The sequence below is a fragment of the Chiloscyllium plagiosum genome, unplaced genomic scaffold, assembly GCF_037043375.1.
Source record: "Chiloscyllium plagiosum isolate Xiang-an unplaced genomic scaffold, Cpla_swu_hap1 HiC_scaffold_27, whole genome shotgun sequence".
Taxonomy (NCBI): Eukaryota; Metazoa; Chordata; class Chondrichthyes; order Orectolobiformes; family Hemiscylliidae; genus Chiloscyllium; species Chiloscyllium plagiosum.
Window position 1 is genome coordinate 140,520 of NW_028270165.1, and position 24,875 is coordinate 165,394.

The 24,875-nt window shown below is 44.7% G+C and overlaps 1 long non-coding RNA gene across 4 annotated transcripts; it reads left to right on the plus strand.

The window, feature by feature from the left end:
* LOC122545675 (uncharacterized) lies at positions 1-24,439 on the plus strand. 4 transcript variants are annotated; one of them, XR_015751028.1, is made up of 4 exons: positions 1-234; positions 1,008-1,135; positions 10,528-10,721; positions 23,635-24,439. It is a non-coding gene; the product is annotated as an uncharacterized LOC122545675 (long non-coding RNA). The 4 variants fall into 4 exon arrangements; XR_015751026.1 differs by lacking the exons at positions 1-234; positions 1,008-1,135 and adding an exon at positions 3,057-3,121 and having other exon boundaries at positions 23,635-24,437; XR_015751027.1 differs by lacking the exons at positions 1-234; positions 1,008-1,135 and adding an exon at positions 8,614-8,727 and having other exon boundaries at positions 23,635-24,437.
* Positions 24,440-24,875: the final 436 nt, after the last annotated feature.

Sequence of the window (24,875 nt, forward strand, 5' to 3'; positions counted from 1 at the left end):
AGTGCGATCAGTTTCAGACTGAGACCTCCCCAACTCTGGGCAATATCTGGGAGCAAAGCAATATCTCCCCCTTTCTATTCCTCATTCTGGGAGGGAGAGAGAAGAGGGAAGGCACTGTACACTTGTACCAACTGGCGGCGGATAGTGTGAATGCAAGCGAAGAGGTTTCAGATTCGCCCTCTCTTAAGGCTTTCTGATCCTCATGGCATTTATCAGAACTGGAACGTGAAAAGGGTCAGAGATTTGTCTAGTGTTATTGAGTTGTTAAACATTCAACGTGCTCTTCGTGGTTTTCTCACATTCGATTATAATTAATTGTTGTAATTATGTGTTGTAGCTATGTCATATACTTCCAATTATGCTGTTATTGAAGGGGACGGTAAGTGAGCATTGGACAGAGTCATAGAGATGTCTAACGTGGGAACAGACCCCTCAGTCTAACTCGTTCATGCTGACCAGTTAATCTGGATAAATCTAGTCCCATTTACCAACACTTGGCCCATATCTCTGTGAACCTTTCTTAATTCATTCACCCATCCATCCAGATGCCTTTTAAATATTGTAATTGTGCAAGCCTCCACCACTTTCTCTGCAGATCATTCCATTTGTACAAAGAGAGTCCATTCATCAGTCTAACAATGGCAGGGAAGAAGCTCTTTCTGAATCTGTTGGTGCATGTGTTTCCAGATTCTGTATCTTCTGAAGTTGTGAGAGAGCATTAGGGGGTTGGCAGCATTTCTGCGGCAAAGAGAAGTGTAGGTGGAGACCATGGATGGTAGGTTGACTTCCATGATGGTCTGCGATGCGCATAAAACCTTCTGGGTATCTTATCATTCTGGACAAAGCAGTAGCCGGACTAGGTTGTTACACATCCAGATAGAACACTTTCTATAGTGCATCTGTAAAAGTTAGTGAGGGTCATTATTGACACACTGAATTGCATAAGCCTCCTGAGGAAGAAGTGTTGTTGTGCTATCCTGACTGAGATTGCCCCTTCATTTTTCCAGATGGTGAGAACAACCCACCGTGCAGTTTGCATTGCTGACAGAAAGCAGTTTGTGTTCAGCAGCAGCTTAGTCATTCACGCACTAGGTGCTGTGAGATTAAAAGTACGGACAGCCATGAGGAACCAGAGGTATTTCCAACCAACATTCAAACTGATCAATCTAAACCTTGAAGTCTCAAACGAAATCTAAAAGTTCACTTCGCCAAAAGCTAATGGAGGCATCCTCATAAAATTACCAGATATACTTGGAATCCTGAGAAGAATTCAAGTGAATCCTAGAAAGGATTGTCTTGGACTATTCCCAGTAAGTGAATGAACTATCAAGATTCATATAAAGATTTGTGGGAACTATGGCAGGGAAGGAAAGAAAACTAGATTTACAATTTAATGCCATACATAGTATTCTGCAAAGTTACTCCTGTTGATTAGGTTTTCACATTTTTAAACAAAAAAAAAGTTGTTCTTCCAGTTAATGACTGGGTTTTCAAACTTCTCTTCAAAATGAATCATTTTTCTCTTCAAACTGAATGATTGTAACAAAACTGCATCTCATTGTTGAATTTTGAATCTGTAGGATGTGCTTGGTAAAGTTTGAATGAACAATATTTCAAAGTGAATTTTATCATGTTAAGTACCAAGACGTTCTGGAGAGGAAAGACTTGTCCTTGTGTGTTTTGCAACACTTAATCAAGGTCAGTTCAATAGAAGAAGCAGACAGGTTGATGCTCGAGTTGACAGCTCGGGCAAAACAGCTGAAATAATGCAGGCAGTAGCACAGCAATTAGGGTTCGAAAGTTAGCCAAAAATATAAAAACAGGTTGGAAAGTTTCTTCAGCTTTCTTTAAAAAAAGTTAACAAAATAAGTGTTGGTTCCATAGAAAATGAGTCTGGAGATTCAATAACGGAGTATAAAGAGATGGTAGATGAATTGAAAAGAGCTTGAATCTGTCTTCACTAGAGAGGATACAAGTAACACCCTGGAACTAGCTGTAAATCAGGAATTGAAAAGGAGGGAGGAACTGAAGAAAATTACAATTACCAGGGAAACTGACTAAACTGTTGGAACTATAAGTTGACAAGTTCTGGGTACCTGAAGGATTTCATCCAAGACTCTTAAAGAAACACTAACCAGTGAAATAGTTAAAACATTGGTTTTAATTTTCCAAACGCCATTAGTTTCAGGGAAGGTTTCTTTAAATTGGTAAACTCTTTTTTCTTCGAGGAGGGAGACAGAGAATGGGAAACTGCAGACCATTTACCTTAACATATGTCATAGGGAAAATGTCGAAAGGTATAATTAAAGATGTTATGACAAGGCACTTGTATAAGTTCAAGGTAATCAGGCAGCGTGAATGTATTTTTGTCAATGGGAAATAATGTTGTAGTAATGTTTTGAAGAACTGCCTCTTCCCAATGCGACTGAGCTGATGAATCTCCAGTGCTGACAGGGAATGGTATCCCTTCCCCCAGTCCCCACATTCCCACGACTTCTCCGCAGTTCTGGTGTCCTTTTGGCTCTCTGTTTCTGATGAACAAGTGAAACTGTGATCACACTCAGGAAACGTGTACAGTCACTCCCTCCTGCGAATAGTGTAATAGTTCTTCAGTCTGTGTAACTGGTTAAAGCTCCTTCCCACAGTCAGCTCACTGGGGGACACTGTCTGTCTGTCTGTCTTTCTCTCTCTCTCTCTCTCTCTCTCTCTCTCAACAAGGGGAAAAGATGTACAAAAGTTGAGCAGCGAGACAAAATGCAAAAGCAATAAAACAATTGTGGCTGTACCCTTTTTTTCCCTTTTGGCACTTGGACATTTAAATGTATAAATAACACCATCTCCAAAAAACGTATTACGCATTCCTGCCGGTGTCAGCAAAACACTGGGCATAGTCATCGCTGTCCGGAAAAAAACAGCGCGCGACCTTCTCTTGATGGACCAATAGGACGCCCAGGAGGACCGGAAAGAGACTGGTCTTCCTGCCAATCAGAGCTATCCCATTGACTGAATGCGGAAATTGGACCATGAGGTGCTGAAGCTGCTGTTCTTCCTCTCTCTCTCTCTCTCTGCATGAAGATTGAGCTTTAACCAGACTGCAAATTCTTTCCTCTGTCCAATATCTGTGAGTGCGGTACTCTCTTTTTGCACCCGCTTTTCCATTTCTTTTTCGTTCTGGGGTTCAATTGTTGACTTGCAACAACTGAAAGGAAAGGGAGTGAATCCGGGAGGGGGCAGACTCTGGAAACGTTGGTCCAGGTCTGTGTCGTAATGGGCAAAATAGACAGGCAGCAGGCTGCAAGAACACAGCAAGCCAGGCAACATCAGGAGGTGGAGGAGTCAATATCTTGGTGTAACCTTTGTTCAGGACTGGAATTGGGTACAGGGAGTGATACAGAGAAAAGGGGTGCTTGGGACACGATGGTGAAGTGGGGATAGGTGAAGACAGGTGGAGGGTGCGACCTGATTGGTCAATGGGAGGAAGGAATCTGGTTGGTGGCAGAGAGGAGTGCAAAGGAGGGGTCGAGGCTGAGAAAGTAATCGGGGGATGGGAAGTGAAGTTATTTGAAATTGGGGAACTCTGTGTTGAGTCCTCTGGGCTGTAGGCTGCCCAGGTGGAAGATGGGGTGTTGTTCCTCCAAGTTGTGGTTTAGTTTGTTGTGGCAATGGAGGAGGCCAAAGATGTTCATGTCAGAAATGGAGTGGGAAGGGGAATTAAAATGGGTGGTGACGGGGAGGTCTGGTCAGCCTCTGCGGACCCGGCTGCAATGCTCGGCGAACCATTCCCAAGTTTACGCTCGGTCTCCCCGATGTAGAGAATACCACAATTTGCAAATGGATACCGTAATGTGAAGTTATAGCCTTTGTTGTGAAAAAAAGCAGAAAGGAGGTGTATTGTTTAAACGTTAATGTATTGGGTTGTGGAGAAAAGGAGAACTGCAGATGCCGGAGATTCGAGTCAAAATGTGGCACTGGGAAAACACAGTAGGTCAGGCAGCATCCAAGGAGCAGGGGAGTCGATGTTTCGGACCCGACCCCTTCATCGTGAATGCTGTATGGATGTACAAAGGGGCCTCAGCGTCCTTCGACACCAGTCAATACCAGTTGTCAGACAGGCGCAGCAAGCAATCAGCATGGCAAATGGTATTTTGCCAAGAGGAATTCTGTTGTAAAGTGCAGATGCTCTCCTCCAGTTAGGTGGTCGTTGAATATATCCAAGGCTGCATTCATCTGATTTTTGAACATCAAATAAGTGAACGCAAGAAAATGATTTTACAGAGTTACATTTAGAGTCATACATCCAACTAGTCCGTGCTGACTATATTCACAAACGAAACTAGTCCCACCTGCCTGCGTTTTGCCCATGCCCCTCCCAACCTTTCCTATTCATGTATTTATTCAAATGTCTTTTCAATGTTGTTACTGTACCTGCACCCACCACTTCTTCTGGACATTCATTACACACACAAACCACTGTATGCCAAAAAAAGTTACCCTTCCTGCCTTTTTGAAGTCTTTCTCCTCACCCCTTCAAATTTGCTGCCTAATCTTGAAACCCCCACCCGAGGGAAAGGATACACAGCGGTCACCTCATCTATGTCCCTCATGATTTTATAAACTTCGGTAAGGTCACCTCTTACCCTCCTATGCTCCAGTGAAAATGTCCCAGCCTATCCACGTAGATGTTGGCAGATTCATATCCAGTTATGATCTGTTGAATGCTGGTGCAGGCTTGAAAGACCAAATAGCTTACTCCTGATTCCAGTTCTCACACTGTGTCCAGGATAGCAAGAGACCATAGGACATAGGAGCAGAAATTAGGCCATTCAGCCCATCGGGTCTGCTACACCATTTAATAATGGCTGATGGGTTTCTCAACCCCATTCTCTCACTTTGTCCCCGTAACCCTCTATCCCCTGGATATTCAAAGTCTCCATCTCAGTCCTAAATATCCACAATGACAGGCCTCCACAGCCTTCTGTGGCAGTGAATTCCATAGATTCACCACTCACCACCATACCACTCTAAGGCTGTGCCCACTGGTTCTAGTCTCTCCAACCAATGGAAACATCTTCCCAATGTCCACTCTATTCAGGATTCAGTATTGTTTATGTTTCAATTAGAACCCCCCTCCCCCCAAGTGTGGGCCTGTTAACCAGCATGAACCAGACCCTGCAGGTTGTGGTACAGCAGGGATTAGGTTGAGCAAACTGAGAATGGAGGGAGAGTATGTGGGATGGAGATTTTCAAATTCTAGGGAATGAGAGAGGAAAAAAGAGTTCACTATAAATTAGAATTGATTGGATGGGCTGAAGGGCCAAGGAGTGGCAGATGAAAATGCATGGTTTGCATTTTGGTCAAGCAATGCAGGCAGGACTGACACACTTCAGAGGGGTGTTGTAGAACAAAGAGACCTTGGAGTGCAGGTTCATAGTTCGTTGAAGGTGGAGTCGCTGTAGACAGGATAGTGAAGAAAGCATTTGGTATGCTTTCCTTTATTGGTCAGAGCATTGAGTATAGGAGTTAGGAGGTCACGTTGCAGCTGTACAGGCCATGTTTGGAAGACTGCATTTGTTTCTGGTCTCCCTGTTATTGGAAAGATATTGTGTAACTTTGAAAGGGGTCAGAAAATATTGACAAGGCTGTTGCCAGAGTTGGAGGGTTTAAACTACAGGGAGAGCCTGAATACACTGGGGATATTTTCCCTGGAGCATCGGAGGCTGAGGGGTGACCATGTTGACATTCATACGCGGCATGGCTAGGGTGAATCCCCAAGGTCTTTACCCCAGGGTAGGGGAGTCCAAAACTAGAGGGACATATGTTTGAGGTGAGAGGGGAATTTTAAAATTCTTCTGGTTGGGTACATGAATAGAAAGGATTTAGAGGGATATGGACCACATGCAGGCAAATTGGACTAGATTAATTTAGGATACCTGTTTGGCACAGACAAGTTGGACCGAAGGGTCTGTTTCCGTGCTGTATGACTTTAATCGTCTTCTGTGAAAGCAGAAATCTGATGGTGAAGACTGGAGTTTCAGGATGTTTTGCCCTTACTGGGAGCAGAGATGTTTGACTGAAATGTGTTGGTGTTAATGTCTTGATGTTCCATTTTGCTCCCACCTTCCTGGGGACGTTAACCATTTCGTATCTGGTTGTTCATCAAGAAGCTGCATTGCACCCTGAATTGACAATTTTTTTTTGCTGAGTGAGGCAATACTTCCTTCGAGTTACGCTGTACCAAGGATCCAGTTACAAAGGGACAGCTTGGTGGTGACAAACAGTAAAGAAGGTGAGGTGGGATGGGTGGAGAGTGTGTGCTTTGAACTGTTTAAAAAGCAGTTCATTTTTCTACGCTTTTTTGCCGGGGGGGTTCTGAAGCTGTAACAAAGCTGGGTCACAATAAAGGTTACCCGAACTTACTGCCGGGCTCAGATTCTCATTGAAAGCTTTGAGCTCCAAGAGTTTTAATTTTTAAAGCTGCTCATTTCTTTCAGCCTGCTGCACTAAGTTTCCAATGTCGCATATCAAATGGAGCAGTGAATGAGAAGCTAGTATCTTGAGAAATTGGGAATTTTTCAGATGTGCAGAGTAAGTCATTTCATTGGCATTGTAAAGTATAATAGCAGCACCGGGAGGTGTGGGCTGTGTTCACGAGATACGATATGGAGGGGCTGGTATTGGAGTGGGGTGGATAGAGTTAAATATCTCACAGCACCAGGTTATAGTCCAACAGGTTTATTTGGAAGCACTCGCTTTGGAGTGCTGCTCCTTCATCGGGTAGCTGTGGAGCAGGGTAATAAGACAGAGATTTTATAGCAAAAGATCACAGTGTCATGCAACTGATAGGATATATTGAACAAGCCTAGATTGCTGTTACCTCTTTCATCTTTTAGAATGGGTTGCAGGTTTTGGTTCATTAATATAAATCTTTTAAATCACATTCTCGAGATTACTTAAGGTTTTATAAAAAATAGGTGACATCTCAGTTCAGACAATGCTTTAAAGGTGTGAGGTTCGAGTCGATCAGTATCCCAATCTTGAATCAGACTGGTCCTATTTCCAAAGTAGGAATTTATAAAATATTACATGGATTGACTGCCTGCAGTTTGCGTGCTCTTTGAGCAAAATTGAATGTATCTGCAAGAATAATCCTGCCAATACAAATTCACCCCCTTATTCCATATTTCCCATGGACCATCCACCCTAATTTGCACATCTCTGGGTACTATAGGTAATTTAGCACAGCCAATCCACCCTAATTTGCACCCTAATCTATAAATTACCTTCTCAAGAGTGTAATTTAAATGCAGAGCTTATCTAAGAAAAATGTCAGTCTGACTCAACATTGGGACCCAGACAGAATTCACACCTGTTATTAGAAAAACTCTGCATTTAAATAACATTCTTGAGAAGGTAATTAAAAATAAATTCAGGGATTAAGAGCAGAAACCCATTCTAAAAGATGGAAGATTTAATCTAAAATTGTTTAATGTATCACATTTTCATGATACTGGACTCTTTTGCTACAAATTCCGGGATCACGATCTAATTCTCCACAACCACCTGATGAAGGATCAGCGCTCCGAAAGCTAGTGCTTCCAAATAAAACTGTTGGATTCCAATCTGATGTTGTGTGATTTTTAACTTTGTCCATAGGAAACTCATGAGTTGTGGGACTGGTAACAATTGTTATTTTGTGATCCATTCCAAGTGAAAATTATCCTCTGCGCAGACATGGGTGAACAGTCTGTTTTTGTGCATTGTGCAGGATCAGGCTAGCAGCTTTTAAATCCTTATGTTCAGCAGCAGAAGCAAACTATAGATCAACAATCGTATTCTGAGAGTGGTACTTCCAGCCCTGGTTAATCCCATTGGGTCAACAGAGAGAGAGGGAGAGGATGTCACATCTAAAGTTCATACAGAATAGTTGTTTCGGTTGTTCAGTCAGTTGAGTTGGTTCTGCACTCGGATGAGACTGGATATTGCTTTTTAATGGATCATAATTGAAACAACAATGGAACACCTTAAATTCAAGGAATTTTGATGGGCAAATCGAACCTTGAAGAGATAATGTTCTTCCATTAATAACGTTGGGTGACCCAAATTAGACATTTTTAGTGATAGCTCCACAATCATATTCCTGCTGGATTTTTTTTCTGGGCAAACAATTTCAGATGAGAGCAATTCTGTATCCTGGGAAGGCAGTGAAATAAAAAAACGGTTGTTTAAAGCATTTTAACTGTGGACCCACGAGCTCTTGTCCATTAAATCTCTTTATTTACAGAAATAGCCCTTGAAAATGTTCACGTCCCTTTAAAATGCAGATTGCCCCCTTTAGATATGACGCCGTTCCGTTATATGTCGGAATATCTGTTTAAATTGAGCCGTGAGCTTTCCCAATGTAGACAGGGCTCCTGGAAACGTGGCAGTGTTCCCCCTGCAGCTGCAGAGCGAGACAGGAGAGTTTGTTTTTGTGAATGAGCAGTTGTAGCGCGAGGTGGCTGTTGCTTGGTGACGGTGAGGCTCCCCCGGCCCCGCCCATCCCCCCGTGCAGACGTCACGCGGGGGCGACGGCGGTTGGGAGGAGAAGTCGCTCGAGCGGGGAGGCGGCCGTTAGGAAAATGGCGCCGTGCGGCCCGGGGCAGACACCCGTCACTGGGCACCGCCGCCTTCCTGGCGCAGCTGCTGTGTCACGGCCACACCGGCCGGCTGTACAGCAGGCAGGAGCCGGTGAGCATTCTGGAGGCGGATGGGGTTAAGGGCCTGTTTGGGAACTCGTCGGCCGCCTGGGTGGTGGAGTTCTACTGGTCGTGGGGCGGCCCCTGTGTCAACTATGGGGCCACCTGGAAGGTACTGGGCCCGGGAGGTGAAAGGTGAGGCAGGTTGGGGGGGGGGGACGGAGGGGAAGGAATGTGCGTCCCGTCCCGTCCCTACACTCTCGTTCCATCTGCTTTTACTGGGGCTTGTGATTTTTACCCTCATTCTTTTAATCCTTGTGCTGTTTATCCTCTCTTTTTCAAAATCCCTGCGCTGTTTACTCCTTGTGCAATTCCCTAGGGTAGTATGTAAATACTAGTGAAGGAGATTATGCTCCAGCATGTATATGTTTCTCAGTCATTGAAGGGGTAGGATCCTGTTGAGAATGGTTAGTAAAGCATGTGGTGTACTAAGCCTTGTTAACAAGGACATACACTAGTTTGTAATTTGTCAAGGTATGCTTCTCAGAGTTGTACAGACCCTTTGCTCCAACCTGTCCATGCTGACCAGATATCCAAAATTAGTGTTGACAGTATAGTGCTGGATAAACACAGCAGCTCAGGCAGCATCCAAGGAGCAGGAGAATCGATGTTTCGGGCATAAGCCCTTCATCATAATGAAGTGCTTATGCCGGAAACGTCAATTCTCCTCCTCAGGTGCTGCCTGACCTGCTGTGCTTTTACAGCACTACACTCTCTCTCCTCTGATCTCCAGCATCTGCAGTCCTCACTTTCTCCTAGTTGATTTCAACATTACTGCGAAGTCTCTTCCATGGATGCCTCCCTGGAAGAGGTTCTACTCCTCTGTCTATAAAGATCTGAGAGTCCCTCTCTCACTGTAACCCCCCCCCCCCCCCCCCCCAGTCCTCTCCTCTGCCCAGAATTTCTTCAGCCATGTCCTCAAACAATTTGACTACCACAGCCATATCTCCTTTCTCATTGCTTAGCTATGGAACCATCTGATCCCACATGGACTCCAGACCACATTCAGACCAACCCAATTTGGACCTGAACAGGATACCCAGTACACACTACAAATCCAAAACCTTCACCAACGATTCTCTTTTTGGATCCTCCACTGCACACTATCAGCCATCGACTTTACCTGCAGTCAGTCCTGCCCAAGCTCAGAGCCTCACTTTTCCCAGAACTGCAACCCAGATTCTACATCCTCAGAAAAGATTCCTGTTGAAGGGCTTATGCCCAAAATGTCAATTCTCCTGCTCCTCTGATGCTGCCTGACCTGCTGTGCTTTTCCAACACTCTCAACTCTGATCTCCATCTGCAGTCCTCACTTTCTCCGAGATATCCTAAATTAATCTAGTCCCATTTGCCAGCACTTGGCTCATATCCCTCTAAACTCTTCCTATTCATATACCCATCCAGATACCTTTTTAAATGTTGTAATTGAACCAGCCTCCACAACTTCCTCCGGCAGCTCCTTCCATACACGTACCACACTCTGCATGGAAACGTTGCACCTTAGGTACCTTTTATATCTTTCCGCTCTCAACCTAAACCTATGCCCTCTAGTTCTGAACTTTACCGCTACACTGGGGAAAACACAAAGAGATTGAGCAGCCAGACAAAATGCCAAAACAATAAAATGTCAAGCCATGTGGGAAAGAAAAATTGTGGCTCTACCCTTTTTTCTCCTCTTGGTATTTGGACACTTAATATCTGTCAGTAACACTAGTATCGCCACAGAGCATATTGCAGGGCGCGTGTTCAGTGGTGTCACCAAAATATTGGGCATGTTCCTTGCTGTCGGCAGAAAAGGCGCAAGATCTTCTTTTGATGGACCGATAAGGAACACTGGAGAACCTGAAGGTGACTTGTCCTCTTGCCAATCAGAGCTCCCCTACTGTCTGAAAGCAGAAGCTGGACCATGACCTTCTGAAGCTGCTGCTGCTCCACTCTCTCAGAATGAAGATTGAGCTTCAGCCCAGACTGCACCTTCCTTCCTCTGTGAGTACAACACTCTTGTCTCACCCCTTTTTCTATTTATTTTTCATTCTGGGGTTTAATTGTTGAGATGCAGCAACTGAAAGGAGAGGGAACAAATCCAGGGAGGGGGCAGACTCGGGAAATGTTGGTCCAGGTCTGTGTCTCAATTGGCGAAATAGACCGGCAGGAGGCTGGAAGAATGCAGCAAGCCAGGTAGCTTCAGGAGGTGGAGAAGTTGACGTTTCGGGTGTAACCCTTGTTCCAGACTGGGGATGGGTGTAGGGGAGGATGCAGAACAAGGGTGTGCTGGGGACAGGGTGGTGAAGTGGAGATAGCTGGAGAGAGGTAGAGGGTACAACCTGGTTGATAAGTGGGTGGAAGGAATCTGGTTGGTGGTAAGGAAGAGTGGAATGGGAAGGACTGGGAAGGGAGTCGGTGATGGAAAGGGAGGTTATTTGAAATTGGAAAACGCGGTGTTGAGGCCTCCGGGCTGTTGGCTGCCCAGGCGGAAGATGAGGTGTTCCTTTAATTTACAGTTTGGTTCGTTGTGGAAATGCAGGAGGCCTAAAGTGATTATGTCGGGAAGGGGAATTAAAATGGGTGGTGACTGGGAGGTCCATTCGGACTCTGCGGCTTCAGCTGTGGACCATTCCCCAAGTTTACGTTTGGTCTCCCCGATGTCGAGAAGACCACATTTGGCAAACACATGGCAAATACAGTACCGCAATTTGAAGTTATTGCCTTTGCTGTGAAAAAAAAAACAGAAAGGAGGTGCATTGTTTAAATGGTGATATATTGGGACGTGGAGAAGATGAGGTCTGCAGATACTGGAGATCAGAGTTGAAAAGTGTGGTGCTGGAAAAGCACAGCAGGTTAGGCAGAATCCGAGGAGTAGGACAATCCACGTTTTGGGCATGAGCCCTTCATCAGGAATGATGTATGGATGTACAAAGGGGGCTCAGCGTCTAGCGAACGCCAGTTGTCAGACAGGTGCAGCAATCAATGAGCAAAGCAAGTGGTATATTAGCAAGAGGAACTGAGTTCAGAATTGGGGATGTCTTCCTGCAGTTAGGGGCTCATTGAATGTATTCAAGGCTAGGTTCACTTGATCTTTGAACAACAAAGAAGTGGATGTTTATGGGGGGAAAGCAGAAAATGGTTTTAAGATCAGTACAGAACAGTTAGTCATACAACACAGAAACAGACCCTTCAGTCCAACTACTCCATGCTGACTATGTACTGAAACTAAACTAGTCTCACCTAGATTGGCCCATATCCCTCAGAACCTTTCCTATTCATGTACTTATCCAAATGCCTTTTAAACATTGTAACTGTACCTGCATCCACCACTTCCTCTGGACATTCATTCCACACAAACCACTCTGTTTAAAAAAAAAATCATGCCCCTCATGACTTTTTAAACCTTTGTCCTCTCTCCTTCAAAATTGCTCTCTAATCTTGAAACCCCCACCCAGGGAAAGGCCCCTGCCTTTCATCTTATCTATCCCCTTCATGATTTTGTAAACCTCTATAAGGTCACTTCTCAATCTCCTGTGGTCCAGTGAAAACGAGTGTGGTGCTGGAAAAATACAGCTGGTCAGGCAACATCCGAGCAGCAGGAAAATCTACGTTTTGGGCATAAGCTCTGATGAAGGACATATGCCTGAACCGTCGATTTTCCTGCTTTTCAGATGCTGCCTGACCTGTAACTTTCTAGCACCGCACTCTGGACTCTGACCTCCAGCATCTGCAGCCCTCACTTACTTCCAGTGAAAACGTCTCAGCCTATCCACCGAAATGGAAGTAGATTCATATCCAGTTATGATCTGTTCAATGCTGGTCCAAGCTCGAAAGACCAAATGGCCTACTCCTGCTCCCAATTCTGACACTGTGTCCAGGACATCAACAGACCACAAGACATAGGAGCAGAAATAATGCTATTCTGCCCATCAGCTCTGCTCCATCATTTTATCATGGCTGATGAGTTTTGTCAAACCCATTCTTCCACTTTCTCCCTGTAACGCTCAATCTCCTTGATACTCAAGTCTTAAATTTTCTCAGTGACTTGTCCTCCACAGCCTTCTGTGGCAATGAATTCCATAGATTCACTGCTCTCTGGCTGATGAAGTTTCTCCTTGCCTCTATTCTGAAAGGTTTTCCCTTTACTCGAAGGCTGTGCCATCGAGTCCTAGTCTCTCCTACCAGTGGAAACATCTTCCCAATGTCCACCCTTGGCCAGGCTGTTCAGTATTCTATATGTTTCAATTAGATCCCCCTGAGTGTGGACCTGTTCATCGGAATGATCCAGACCCTTCAGGATGAGGTTCAGCAAAGTAAAAATGGAGGGAGAGTGTGTGGGATGGAGATTTTCAGCTTCTCAGGAATAAGAGAGGAAAGAGAGTTCATTATGAATTATAATTTATCAGATAGGCCAATGGGCCGAGGAATGGTAGATGGAGTTTAATTTAGAGAAATGTGAGGTGTTGCATTTTGGAAAGGCAAATTGGGACAGGACTTATACACTTATACACTAAATGGTCAGGTCCTGGGGAGTGTTCCTGAACCAAGAGACAGGGAGTGTAGGTTCCTTTCCTTGAAAGTGGAGTCACAAGTAGAAATGGTAGTGAAGAAAGTGTTTGGTATGCTTTCCTTTATTGGTCAGTGGATTGAGTATAGGAGTTGGGAGGTTATGTTGAGGCAGTACAGGAGATCTGGAATACTGTATACAGTTCTGGTCTCTCTACTATAGGAAAGATGTTGTGAAACTTTGAAAGGGTTTTGAAAAGAGTTACAAGGCTGTTGCCAGAGTTGGTGAGTTTGAGCTACAGGGAGAGGCTGAGTAGGCCAGCAATGTTTTCCCTGGAGTATTCAAGGCTGAGGTGACCTTAGAAGTTTCTAAGGGGCATGGATAGGGTGAATAGGGTTTGTTCCCAGGGTAGGGGAGTCCAGAACAAGAGTGGCATAGGTTTAAGGTGGGTGAGGAAAGGGACCTGAGAGGCATTTTTTTCATGCAGAGGGTGGTGTATGTATGGAACAAACTAACAGAGGAAGTGGAGGAGGCTGGTACAATTACAACATTTTAAAAGGCATCTGGCTGAGTACATGAATAGGAAGGGTTTAGAGGGATGTGGCCTAAATGCTAGCAAATGAGACGAGATTAATTAGGATATCTGGTCGGTACGGACGGGTTGGACGGAAGGGTCTGATTCCATGCTATATGATTCTAATCGTCTTCGGTGAAACCAGAAATGTGGTTATGAAGAATGGACTTTTTTGCCCTTAGTGGGAGCAGAAGAAGTTACAGTAAAATCTTTCAATTGTGAGACTGCAACTGAGTACATCCGGGATTTTGGTGGGAGATGGGAATTCATTGCACTGTGGAATGCAGCCCTACCCTATCCACACATTTCTGCTGGTGGATGAGACCAGGTCTCAAGATTAGGGGGAGTAGATTTAGGACAGACATTAGGAGGAACCACTATTCCCAGAGAGTCATGAATCTATGGAATTCTTTGCCTGTGGAAGCAGTAGAGGCAGCTTCATTAAGTATATTGAAGACACGGTTGGATGGGTTTTGCATGGTCAGGGACTTAAGGGTAGTTGGTACAATGCAGGGAGGAGGAGCTGAGACGATGGATAAATCAGCCATGATCTTAATAAATGGCGGAGTGGACTGGGTGAGCCAAATGGCCTACTCTTGCTTCTATTACTATGAAACTATAACCCTGCATTTCCCATGGTTCACCATGGCATGTTGGAACCGGCGGTCAATGAGTTGAGCATCCCTGAATACTTCTAAGTGCCCGTCACGTTCCTCCTCATCTGAACAGATCCTGTGTATGCGTAGGGCTTGTCCATAAGGGGATGGCTGTTTTGGGTGGAAGCTGGAGAAGTGTAGCATTGTGAGGTTATGTGTGGGTTTGAGGTTGTGTGTGGTGCTGAGTTGCTGTCCATCCTTGATGGAGATGCAGGTGTCCAAGAATGAGACAGATAGAGAATAGTCCAAAATGAGTTTGATGGTGGGATGGAACATGTTGATATCACTGTATAGCTTTTTCCGTGACTCCTCTCCATGCGTCCAGAAGAAGAAAGTGTCGTCAATGTACCTGGTGTATAGTGTTGGTTGGAGGTCCTGCGTAGAGAAGTCGTCTTGTTCGAACCTGTGCGTAAAAATGTTGGCATATTGGGGTGCAAATTTGGTCCCATGGCTGTTCCATGTGTCTGAAGAACTGGTTGTCAAAGGTGAAGATGTTGTGATCGAGGATAAAGTGGATGAGTTGTAGGACGGTGGTCAGAGATTGGCATTGAGTAATGAGGCTGTTGCCGTGATGCCGACATTATGAGAGTACTGGTCCATGGGTGCTGAGTTTCTGTAAGAAATCTGTAGTGTCGTGACAAAAGCTAGGGGTTCCCTGAATGATGGGTTTCAAGATGCCTTCGACATTGTGTGAGAACCTCTCCAGCTGAGTCCTATTGCCAGGGATGTGCAAGTTAGGATGGATTAGCCATGGGAAATACGGAGTAAGGGGGTAGGTATGGGTGGGATGCAATATAGAGGGCCAGAATGGAATAGATGGGCCGAATGACCTGCTTCCACGTTGTCAGGATTCTATGACGCCCCCAACAAAGGAGAATTTTATCTGCATCTATCCTGTCAAGCCCCTTTCAGAATTCTACTGGTTTGAATAAGATCACTTCTGGTTCATAGAGGTATATAGCACGGTCCAACCCCTTCATACCGACCAGGATTCCCAAATTAAACTAGTCCCATTTGCCTGCATTTGCCCATATCCCTCTCAACCTTTCTCTTCATGTACCCATCTAAATGTCGTTTAAATGTTGTAGCTGTACCTGCATCTACCACATCCTCAGCAAGTTCATTCCACATGCAAACAACACTCAGTCAAAACGTTGCCCTTCAGGTTCCTTTTAAATCTCTCTCCCTCTCTCATTAGAACAATATGCGCCCCCACCCCACCGTTTTGAGCACCCCGATGCTAAGGAACAGCCCTTTGCTATAATCCTTACCTCCACTCCTCAGATTTTATAAATCTCAATGAGGTCACCCCTCAACCTCCTGTGCTCCACCCTCTCCTTATAACTCAAACCCTCCAGTCCTGGTGACGTTCTGGTAAATCTTTACCAAACCCCCTCTAATAGAGTTCTTCCTATTACAGGGTCACCAGAACTGTACTCAGTACTCTAAAATGGCCTCACCAACATTCTGTATAACCTCAACATGATGTCTCAACTCAGAAACTCAACAGCATGAACAATGAAGGCATTTGTGCTAAATGCCTTCTTAACCACCCTACCTACCAGTGATGCAACTTTCAAAGAACTGTGTACCTGAACTCCTACTCCCCCATGTCTCTCTGTTTTACAACATGACCCAAAAACCTACCATTAACTGTACAAGTCCTGCCTGCCCTTGTTTTAGCAAAACACAATCCCTCGCTTTTATTCATAGCACACACACACACACACACACACACCAACACTCCACCACACACACTTTACCAAGCATGCGCACATGCTTACATGCACTCTCCACACAAACCCACATGCACACAATCAGACTCTCTCATGCATGCATGGACACACACACTTAACTCTATGAGATTACTTTGTATTGGCAGTTATATTTGCAGATTCATTCAATTTGGCTCAAACAGCACACAATTTGCAGGCAGTCAATCCATGTAACATTTTATAAATTCCTATTTTGGAAAAAGAACCAGTCTGATTCAAGATTGGGATACTGACAGACTCGAACATCACACTTTTCATGCATTGTTTGAGCTGAGATGCCACCCTTTTTTTTAAAATAAAACCTTAAGTCATCTCGAGAACGTGACTTAAAAGAGAAGCGAGTCAAACAGTCAGGGCAGGCAGGGACAAGGTAGGACTAATAAGTTAAACTGCATTTATTTCAATTCAAGGGGCCTAACAGGGAACGCAGATGAACTCAGGGCATGGTTAGGAACATGGGACTGGAATATCATAGCAATTACAGAAACGTGGCTCAGGGATGGGCAGGACCAGCAGCTTCATGTTCCAGGGTACAAGTGCTACAGGAAGAATAGAAAGGGAGGCAAGAGAGGAGGGGGTGGGGTGGCATTTTTGATAAGGGATAGCATTACAGCTGTGCTGAGGGAGGATATCACCGGAAATACATCTAGGGAAGTTATTTGGGTGGAACTGAGAAATAAGAAAGGGATGATAACCTTATTGGGATTGTATCATAGACCCCCTAATAGTCAGAGGGAAATTGAGAAACAAACTTGTAAGGAGATTTCTGCTATCTGGAAGAAAAATAGGGTGGTAATGATAGGGGATTTTAACTTTCCAAACATAGACTGGGACTGCCATAGTGTTAAATGTTTAGATGGAGAGGAATTTGTCAAGTGTGTACAAGACAATTTTCTGATTCGGTATGCGGATGTACCAACTAGAGCAGGTGCAAATCTTAACTTACTCTTGGGAAATAAGGCAGGGCAGGTAACTGGGGTGTCAGTGGGGGAGCACTTTGGAGCCAGCGACCATAATTCTATTAGATTTAAAATAATGATGGAAAAGGATTGACCAGATTGTAAATTGGAGAAAGGCCAATTGTGACGGTATTCGGCAAGAACTTTTGAAAGCTGATTGGGGACATATGTTCGCAGGTAAAGGGACGGCTGGAAAATGGGAAGCCTTCAGAAATGAGATAATGAGAATCCAGAGAGAGTATATTCCTGTTAGGGTAAAAGGAAAGGCTGGTAGGTATAAGGAATGCTGGATGACGAAAGAAATTGAGGGTTTGGTTAAGAAAAAGGAAGCATATGTTATGTATAGTGAATCCTTAGAGTATAAAAGAAGTAGAAGTATACTTAAGAGGGAAATCAGGAGGGCAAAAAGTGGACATGAGATAGCCATCAGTATTTACTGTGGAAAAGGATATGGAAGATATAGATTGTAGGGAAATAGATGGTGACATCTTGCAAAATGTCCATATTACAGAGGAGGAAATGCTGCATGTCTTGAAACCACCTAAAAGTGGATAAATTCCCAGGACCTGATCAGGTGTACCCTAGAACTCTGTGAGAAGCTCGAGAAGTGATTGTTGGGCCTCTTGCTGAGATATTTGTATCATTGATCGTCAACAGGTGAGGTGCCGGAAGACTGGAGGTTGGGTAACGTGTTGCCACTGTTTAAGAAGGGTGGTAAGGACAAGCCAGCAAACTAGAGACCAGTGAGCCGAAGTTGTTGGAGGGAATCCTGAGGGACAGTATGTACATGTATTTGGAAAGGCAACGACTGATTAGGGATAGTCAGATTGAGTTTTTTGAGGAAGTAACAAAGAGGATTGATGAGGGAAGAGTGGTAGATGTGATGTATGTGGACTTCAGTAAGGCGTTCGACAAGGTTGCCCATGGGAGACTGATTAGCAAGGTTAGATCTCACGGAATACAGGTAGAACTAGCCATTTGGATACAGAACTGGCTCCAAAGGTAGAAGACGGAGGGTGGTGGTGGAGGATTGTTTTTCAGGCTGGAGGCCTGTGACCAGTGGAGTGTCACAAGGATCAGTGCTGGGTCCTCTACTTTTTGTCATTTACCTAAATGATTTTGGATGTAAGCATAAGAGGAACAGTTAGTAAGTTTGCAGATGACACCAAAGTTGGAGGGGTAGTGAACAGCGAAGAGAGTTACCTCAGATTACAACAGGATCTTGACCACATGGGCCAATGGGCTGAGAAGTGGCAGATGTAGTTTAATTCAGATAAAAGTGAGGTGCTGCATTTTGGGAAAGCAAATCTTAGCAGGATTTTTTCACTTCATGGTAAGGATCAACGAGGCAAAATGAGGACTGCAGATGCTGGAAACCAGAGTTTCGATCAGAGTGGTGCTGGAAAAGCACAGCAAGTCAGGCTGCATCCGAGGTGCAGGAAAATTGATGTTTCAGACAAAAGCCCTTCGTCAGGAATAAAGCTCTATTCCTGATGAAGGGATTTTGCCCGAAATGTTGATTTACCTGTTCCTCGGATGCTACCTGACCTGCTGTGCTTTTCCAGTGCCACTCTGATTTAAACACTTAATGGTAAGGTCCTAGGGAGTGTTGTTAAACAAAGAGACCTCGGAGTGCAGGTTCATAGCTCCTTGAAAGTGGAGTTGCAGGTAGATAGGATAGTGAAGAGGGTGTTTGGTATGCTTTCTTTTATTGGTCAGAGTATTCAGTACAGGAGTTGGGGGGTCATGTTGTGGCTGTACAGGACATTGGTAGGGCATTTAAGAGGCATTTGGATGGGTATATGAATAGGAAGGGTTTGGTGGGATATGGGCCAGGTGCTGGCACGTGGGACTAGATTGGGTTAGGATATCTGGTTGGCATGGACAAGTTGGACCGAAGGGTCTGTTTTCATGCTGTACATCTCTGTGACTCTATGTTCTGGGATTTACATATTAATGAACTGAAACCTGCAACCCGTTCTAAAAGAGGAAAGACTGAATAGCAACCTAGGGTTGTTCAATATATCCTATCAGTTGCATGACACTGATCTTTTTCTATAAAATCTCAGTCTTATGATCGTGCACCACAACTCCCCGATGAAGGAGCAGCGCTCCAAAAGCTAGTGCTTCCAAATAAACCTGTTGGACTGTAACCTGGTGTTGTGTGATTTTTAACTTTACCCACCGCAGTCCAATACCGGCACCTCCACCACAATTCTAGTGAACACAGCCCACACCTCCTGGTGCTGCCAGGAAACATTACAATGCTGATGAAGCGAAGCACTCTGCACTCCTGAAAAACTTACAATTTCAAACAAAACTAGATACTCATTCACTGCTCCTGCTGATACATGACATTGGAAATTCAGTGCAGGAGGCTGAAAGAAAGGATCAGCTTTAAAACAAAACCTCTTGGAGTTCAAAGCTTTCAATGAGAGTCTGAGCCCGGCGATAAGTTCAGGTCACCTTCAATGCGACCCAACTTTGTTACAGCTTCAGATCTCCTCAACAAAAAGACACATAAAAGATAGCTCAAGGTCAAAGCTCACACACTCCCCACTCCACTTTCTTTACTATTGGTCACCACCGAGTTGTCCCTTTGTAATTGCATCCTTGGTACAGCCGTAACCCGGAGGAGGTATTGCCTCACCCAGCAATTTCATCCCATACACTGCATCCAAGTCAGTTTCTCCCCACACATTTGCCCGGCTGGGGCAGTGTTGAGTCAACCATATTGCTGTGGGTCGGCAGGGCACAGGCATGGGTAAAGCTCTTACTGCACTCTGGGCAGCTGAAGGCCTCTCCCTGGCATGGACCCACTGGTGCCTCAGCAGAATGAATAACTTGTATAGGCCTTCCTGCACTCTGTGCAGAGGAACAGCCTTTCCCGCAGTTGCCACACTTCCATGGTTTCTTCATGGGGCAGGATTCCTCAGGTTTCTCCATGGCCAAAGCTTCAGCTACAAGTGAGTGACTGTATAGCAACTTCATGCCGTGAATTCCTCTTTCCAGGCTGTTTCAGGTTCCAAACTCCAAGGTCATGTTGCGGCTGTATAGGACATTGGTTCGGCCATTGTTGGTATATTGCATGCAATTCTGGTCTCCTTCCTATCGGGAAGATGTTGTGAAACTTGAAAGGGTTCAGAAAAGATTTACAAGCATGTTGCCAAAGTTGGAGGATTTGAGCTATGGGAGAGGCTGAACAGGTTGGGGCTGTTTTCCCTGCAGCGTCAGAGATTGAGGGGTGACCTTATAGAGGTTTACAAAATTATGAGGGGCATGGATAGGGTAAATAGACTAAGTCTTTTCCCTGGGGTCGGGGAGTCCAGAACTAGAGGGCATATGTTTAGGGTGAGAGGGGAAAGATATAAAAGAGACCTAAAGGGCAACTTTTTCACACAGAGGGTGGTACGTGTATGAAATGAACTGCCAGAGAATGCGGTGGAGGCTGATATAATTGTAACATTTAAAAGGCATTTGGATGAATAGGAAGGGTTTGGAGGGATATGGGCTGGGTGCTGGTAGGTGGGACTCTATTGTGTTGAGATATCTGGACGGGTTGGACTGAAGGGTCTGTTTCCATGCTGTACATCTCTATGACTCTTATGATAATTGGTAAACGAGTTAAGTCATAAAGGTTAGGTCATCTTTATCTTGAGATACAAAGGACTTGCAGCTTGCAGAGTGTGGTTAGTACTTTCTCATTGGTCTACTTCTGCATTCTAGTGGTTTTAGTAGTTAGTTGTTTATACAGCTACAGACACAAGCAGCAGCTCGTCACGTAGCAATGCAGAAGCCATCTTGTGCAGCTCCTTCAGCCATTTTATCCTACCTTCCAGAGGCCCCATATCCTCTCACTCCCTCCATTCTCACTTTGTTGAACCTAATCCCTGCTGTACCTCCTCCTGAAGTGTCTGGTTCTTGCTGATTAACAGGTGTCACAAAGCTAGTACCTTTTTTTCCTAAAAGATGTTCCTTGGCTCAAGGAGACTGTGTCTTTGACTTTTTTTCCCAGAGGGGTAATAAACTGGGTCAATCTCCGAGCAGTCTGGTTTGGTACAGAGATGAAAAGGATTTTAAGAGGTCTTTTGTTTATATGTAAATTGATGAGATTTCAGGCCAACGTGGTCATATTTTAGAAGTGACCTGTATAAAAAAAGGGACGTAGTCAGCTCTCGAACTGGTTGGAAGTTCAGGGAGCTGTGTGGAAACTCTGTCTCTCTTTTCTGCCTCTCAACTTCAATCTGTAAGTATGTGTTCTATTTATACTGGTTTTCAAATTGAGTTTGCTTATTGGGACTGTTGTATATATTCGAACAGCATAATTAAGTCTAGTTGGATAGGCTGAGTTCTGTAGGGGTTCTTTATTCTGATCTTTGTGTTTTAATTGTGTAATTTTGTGAATAATTGTTGTCTGTTTTAAAATCTAGTAATCAACCAAGCTAACTTACTCCAGGTAATTTTTACTGTACACTTACTGAAACAAATTGCAAAGTTATAGTGTGGGTCTGCCTGCTTAAGAATGTTTTGCATGGTCTGGTTTAGTCCATAACACAGGCCCCCACAAAGGGTAGATCTAATTGAAACATACCGAACACTGAACGGCCTGGGCAGAGTGGATGTTGGGAAGATGTTTCCACTGACAGAAGAGGCTAGAAACCGAGGCCACAGCCTTTGAGTAAAGGGAAGACCTTTTAGAACCGACATAAGGAGGAACCTTTCAACCAGAGAGTGGCGAATCTATTGAATTCATTGCCACAGAAGGCTGTGCAGGCCAGGTCGCTGAGGATATTTAAGACTGAGATAGATAGGCTCTTGAGTATCAAGGGGATCGAGAGTTACGGGGAGAAAGCGGGAGAATGGGATTGAGAAACTTATCCGCCACGATTGAATGGTATGAAGATACCTGATGGGCTGAATAGCCTAATTTTGTGCTCCAATGTTTTATGGTCTCTTGCTGTCCTTAGACTCATGAGGGTGAGAATTGGGAGCAGGAATAGGCCATTTGGTCTTTCGGGCCTGCACCAGCATTGAACAGATCATAACTGGATATGAATATACCTACATCGAGGTGGATATGCTGGGACACTTTTCACTGCAGCACAAGAGGTTGAGAGGTGACCTTAGTTTATAAAGTCAAGAAGGGATATTGATGTGCATGGCAGATGCTGTTTATTTCGGGTGGTTTATTTCAAGATTAGGAAGTACATTTTTAAGGTGAGAGGAGAAAGATTAAAAAAAAAAGACATGAAGAGCACCTTTTTCTTTTGGTTTAAGTGTGGAATCACTTTCAATGTCCTGAGGAAATGGTGGATGCAGGAACTGTCAACATTTAAGACATTTGGATAAGTACATTAATAGGAAAGGTTTGGAGGGATATAGGTCAAACTAGATGGGACTAGTTTAGTTTGTGAATATAGTCAGCATGGACTAGTTGGACTGAAGGGTCTGTTTCTGTGCTGTATTACTTTGTAACTATTCTGTACTGGTCTTAAAAACATTTTTTTTAATTTCCCCATCACCATCCACTTTGTTCAAAAATCAGATGAATTCAGCCTTGAATATATTCAATGACCCTTCACAACTGCAGGAAGACATCCTCACTTCTGAACTCAATTCCTCTTGCTAATATATCACTTGCCTTGCTGATTGCTTGTTTCACTTGTCTGACAATTGGCATTGACTAGTGTAGAAGGACGCTGAGCTGAAAATGTGTTGCTGGAAAAGCGCAGCAGGTCAGGTAGCATCCTAGGAACAGGAGAATCGCTGTTTCGGGCATGAGCCCTTCTTCAGGAATGAGGAGAGTGTGCCAAGCAGGCTAAGATAAAAAGTAGGGAGGAGGGACTTGGAGGAGGGGCATTGGAAATGCGATAGGTGGAAGGAGGTTAAGGTGAGGGTGATAGGCCGGAGTGGGGGTGGGGGTGGAGAGGTCAGGAAGAAGATTGCAGGTTAGGAAGGTGGTGCGGAGTTCGAGGGTTGGGACTGAGACAAGGTGGAGGGAGGGGAAATGAGGAAACTGGAGAAATCTGAATTCATCCCTTGTGGTTGGAGTGTTCCTAGGTGGAAGATGAGGCGCTCTTCCTCCAGCTGTCGTGTTGCAATGGTTTGGCGATGGAGGAGTCCAAGGACCTGCATGTCCTTGGTGGAGTGGGAGGGGGAGTTGAAGTGTTGAGTCACAGGGTGGTTGGGTTGGTTGGTCCGGGTGTCCCAGAGGTGTTCTCTGAAACGTTCCGTAAGTTGGCGGCCTGTAGAAGGCCCTTTGAACATCCACACATCATTCCTGATGAAGGGCTCATGTTGGAAATGTTGACTCTCCTGTTCCTCGGATACTGTCTGACCTGCTGTGCTTTTCCAGCGCCACACTTTGACTCTTAACCTCTAGCATCTGCATCCCAATGTGTCACTTTTAACAATGCAACTCCTTTCTGCTTTTTATTCCACAGTAAAGGCGAAATTACCACATTGTGGTAATGCAATTGCCATGTGTTTGCCAACTGAGAACAGATCTGGACCAACGTTTCCGTAGTCCGTCCCCTCCCTGGATTCACTCCCTTTCCTTTCACTTGCTGTAAGTCAACAATTGAAGCCCAGAATGCAAAACCAGAAACGGAAAAAAGAGTGCTGTACCTCACAGATGTTGGACAGAGGAATGAAGTTGCAGTCTGGGGTGAAGCTCAACCATCATTCAGGGAGAGATTAGCAGCTTCCAAAGCTCATTGTCCAACTTCCGCATTCAGAGAATGGGGAGCTCTGAATGGCAGGATGTCCAGTCTCTTTCCGATTCTCCAGGGCTCTCTATTGGACCATCAAAAGAAGGTCACAAACCGTTTGTGCGGAAATCTAGGAGAATGCGCAGATTTTTGCTGACACCGAAGAGCATAAGCAGTCCTTTGCTGACTCTGTGACTCTTGTTCTAAATAGTTGGAACCTATATCACAAGACTAGGAATATGCCATTCACCTATTACAGCCTGTATTCAACTGTGGCCTAACTGCGCATATTTCAATGCAGGTTCAGAAAGGTGTCTGCAGCTTTTTAATAAAATTGAAGATGCTTTAATGATGTTTCTGAATATATAATTTTAGCTATTCTTCATTTTAAAGATCAGCCATTTCTCATACACCCCCATCTCTCATATAGACTCATCAACATCCATTCTCTCTCTTTTCTGAGAAAGTCTTGATACAGCAATCAAAGAAGTCTTGAGGCACAAGAAATAACAGGTGCTGGGGGGAAAAAGGGAAAGAGAATGGCTGGGGGTCGAGAGAGAGAAAATGGACAGGGGTTGGGGGGACAGGGAGAGAATGGACAGCGGGCAGCGACACCACAAATCCCACCTTTCCCAGGACCACAGCAGTCACTTCTCAATATACATGTGGTCATGGCAGCAGAATCATATAATCCCTGCAGGCTATTTGGCCCATTTAATTCACACCAAACTTCCAAACAGCTTCCCACCAGACCAACTCACCTACCATATAGCTCTGCAGCTTCCCCTGGCTTATTACCCTAAACTGCAGATTGTTGGACTGTGGGTAGAAACCGCAGCACCCAGAGGTAAACCATGCACAAAGTCCACACAGACAGTCCTCAGAGGCTGGAATCAAACCCAGGTCCCTGGCAATGTGAGGCAGCAGCACTAGCCACAGAGTCACTGTGCTGCCCATAGCTTTGGGGTTCTGTT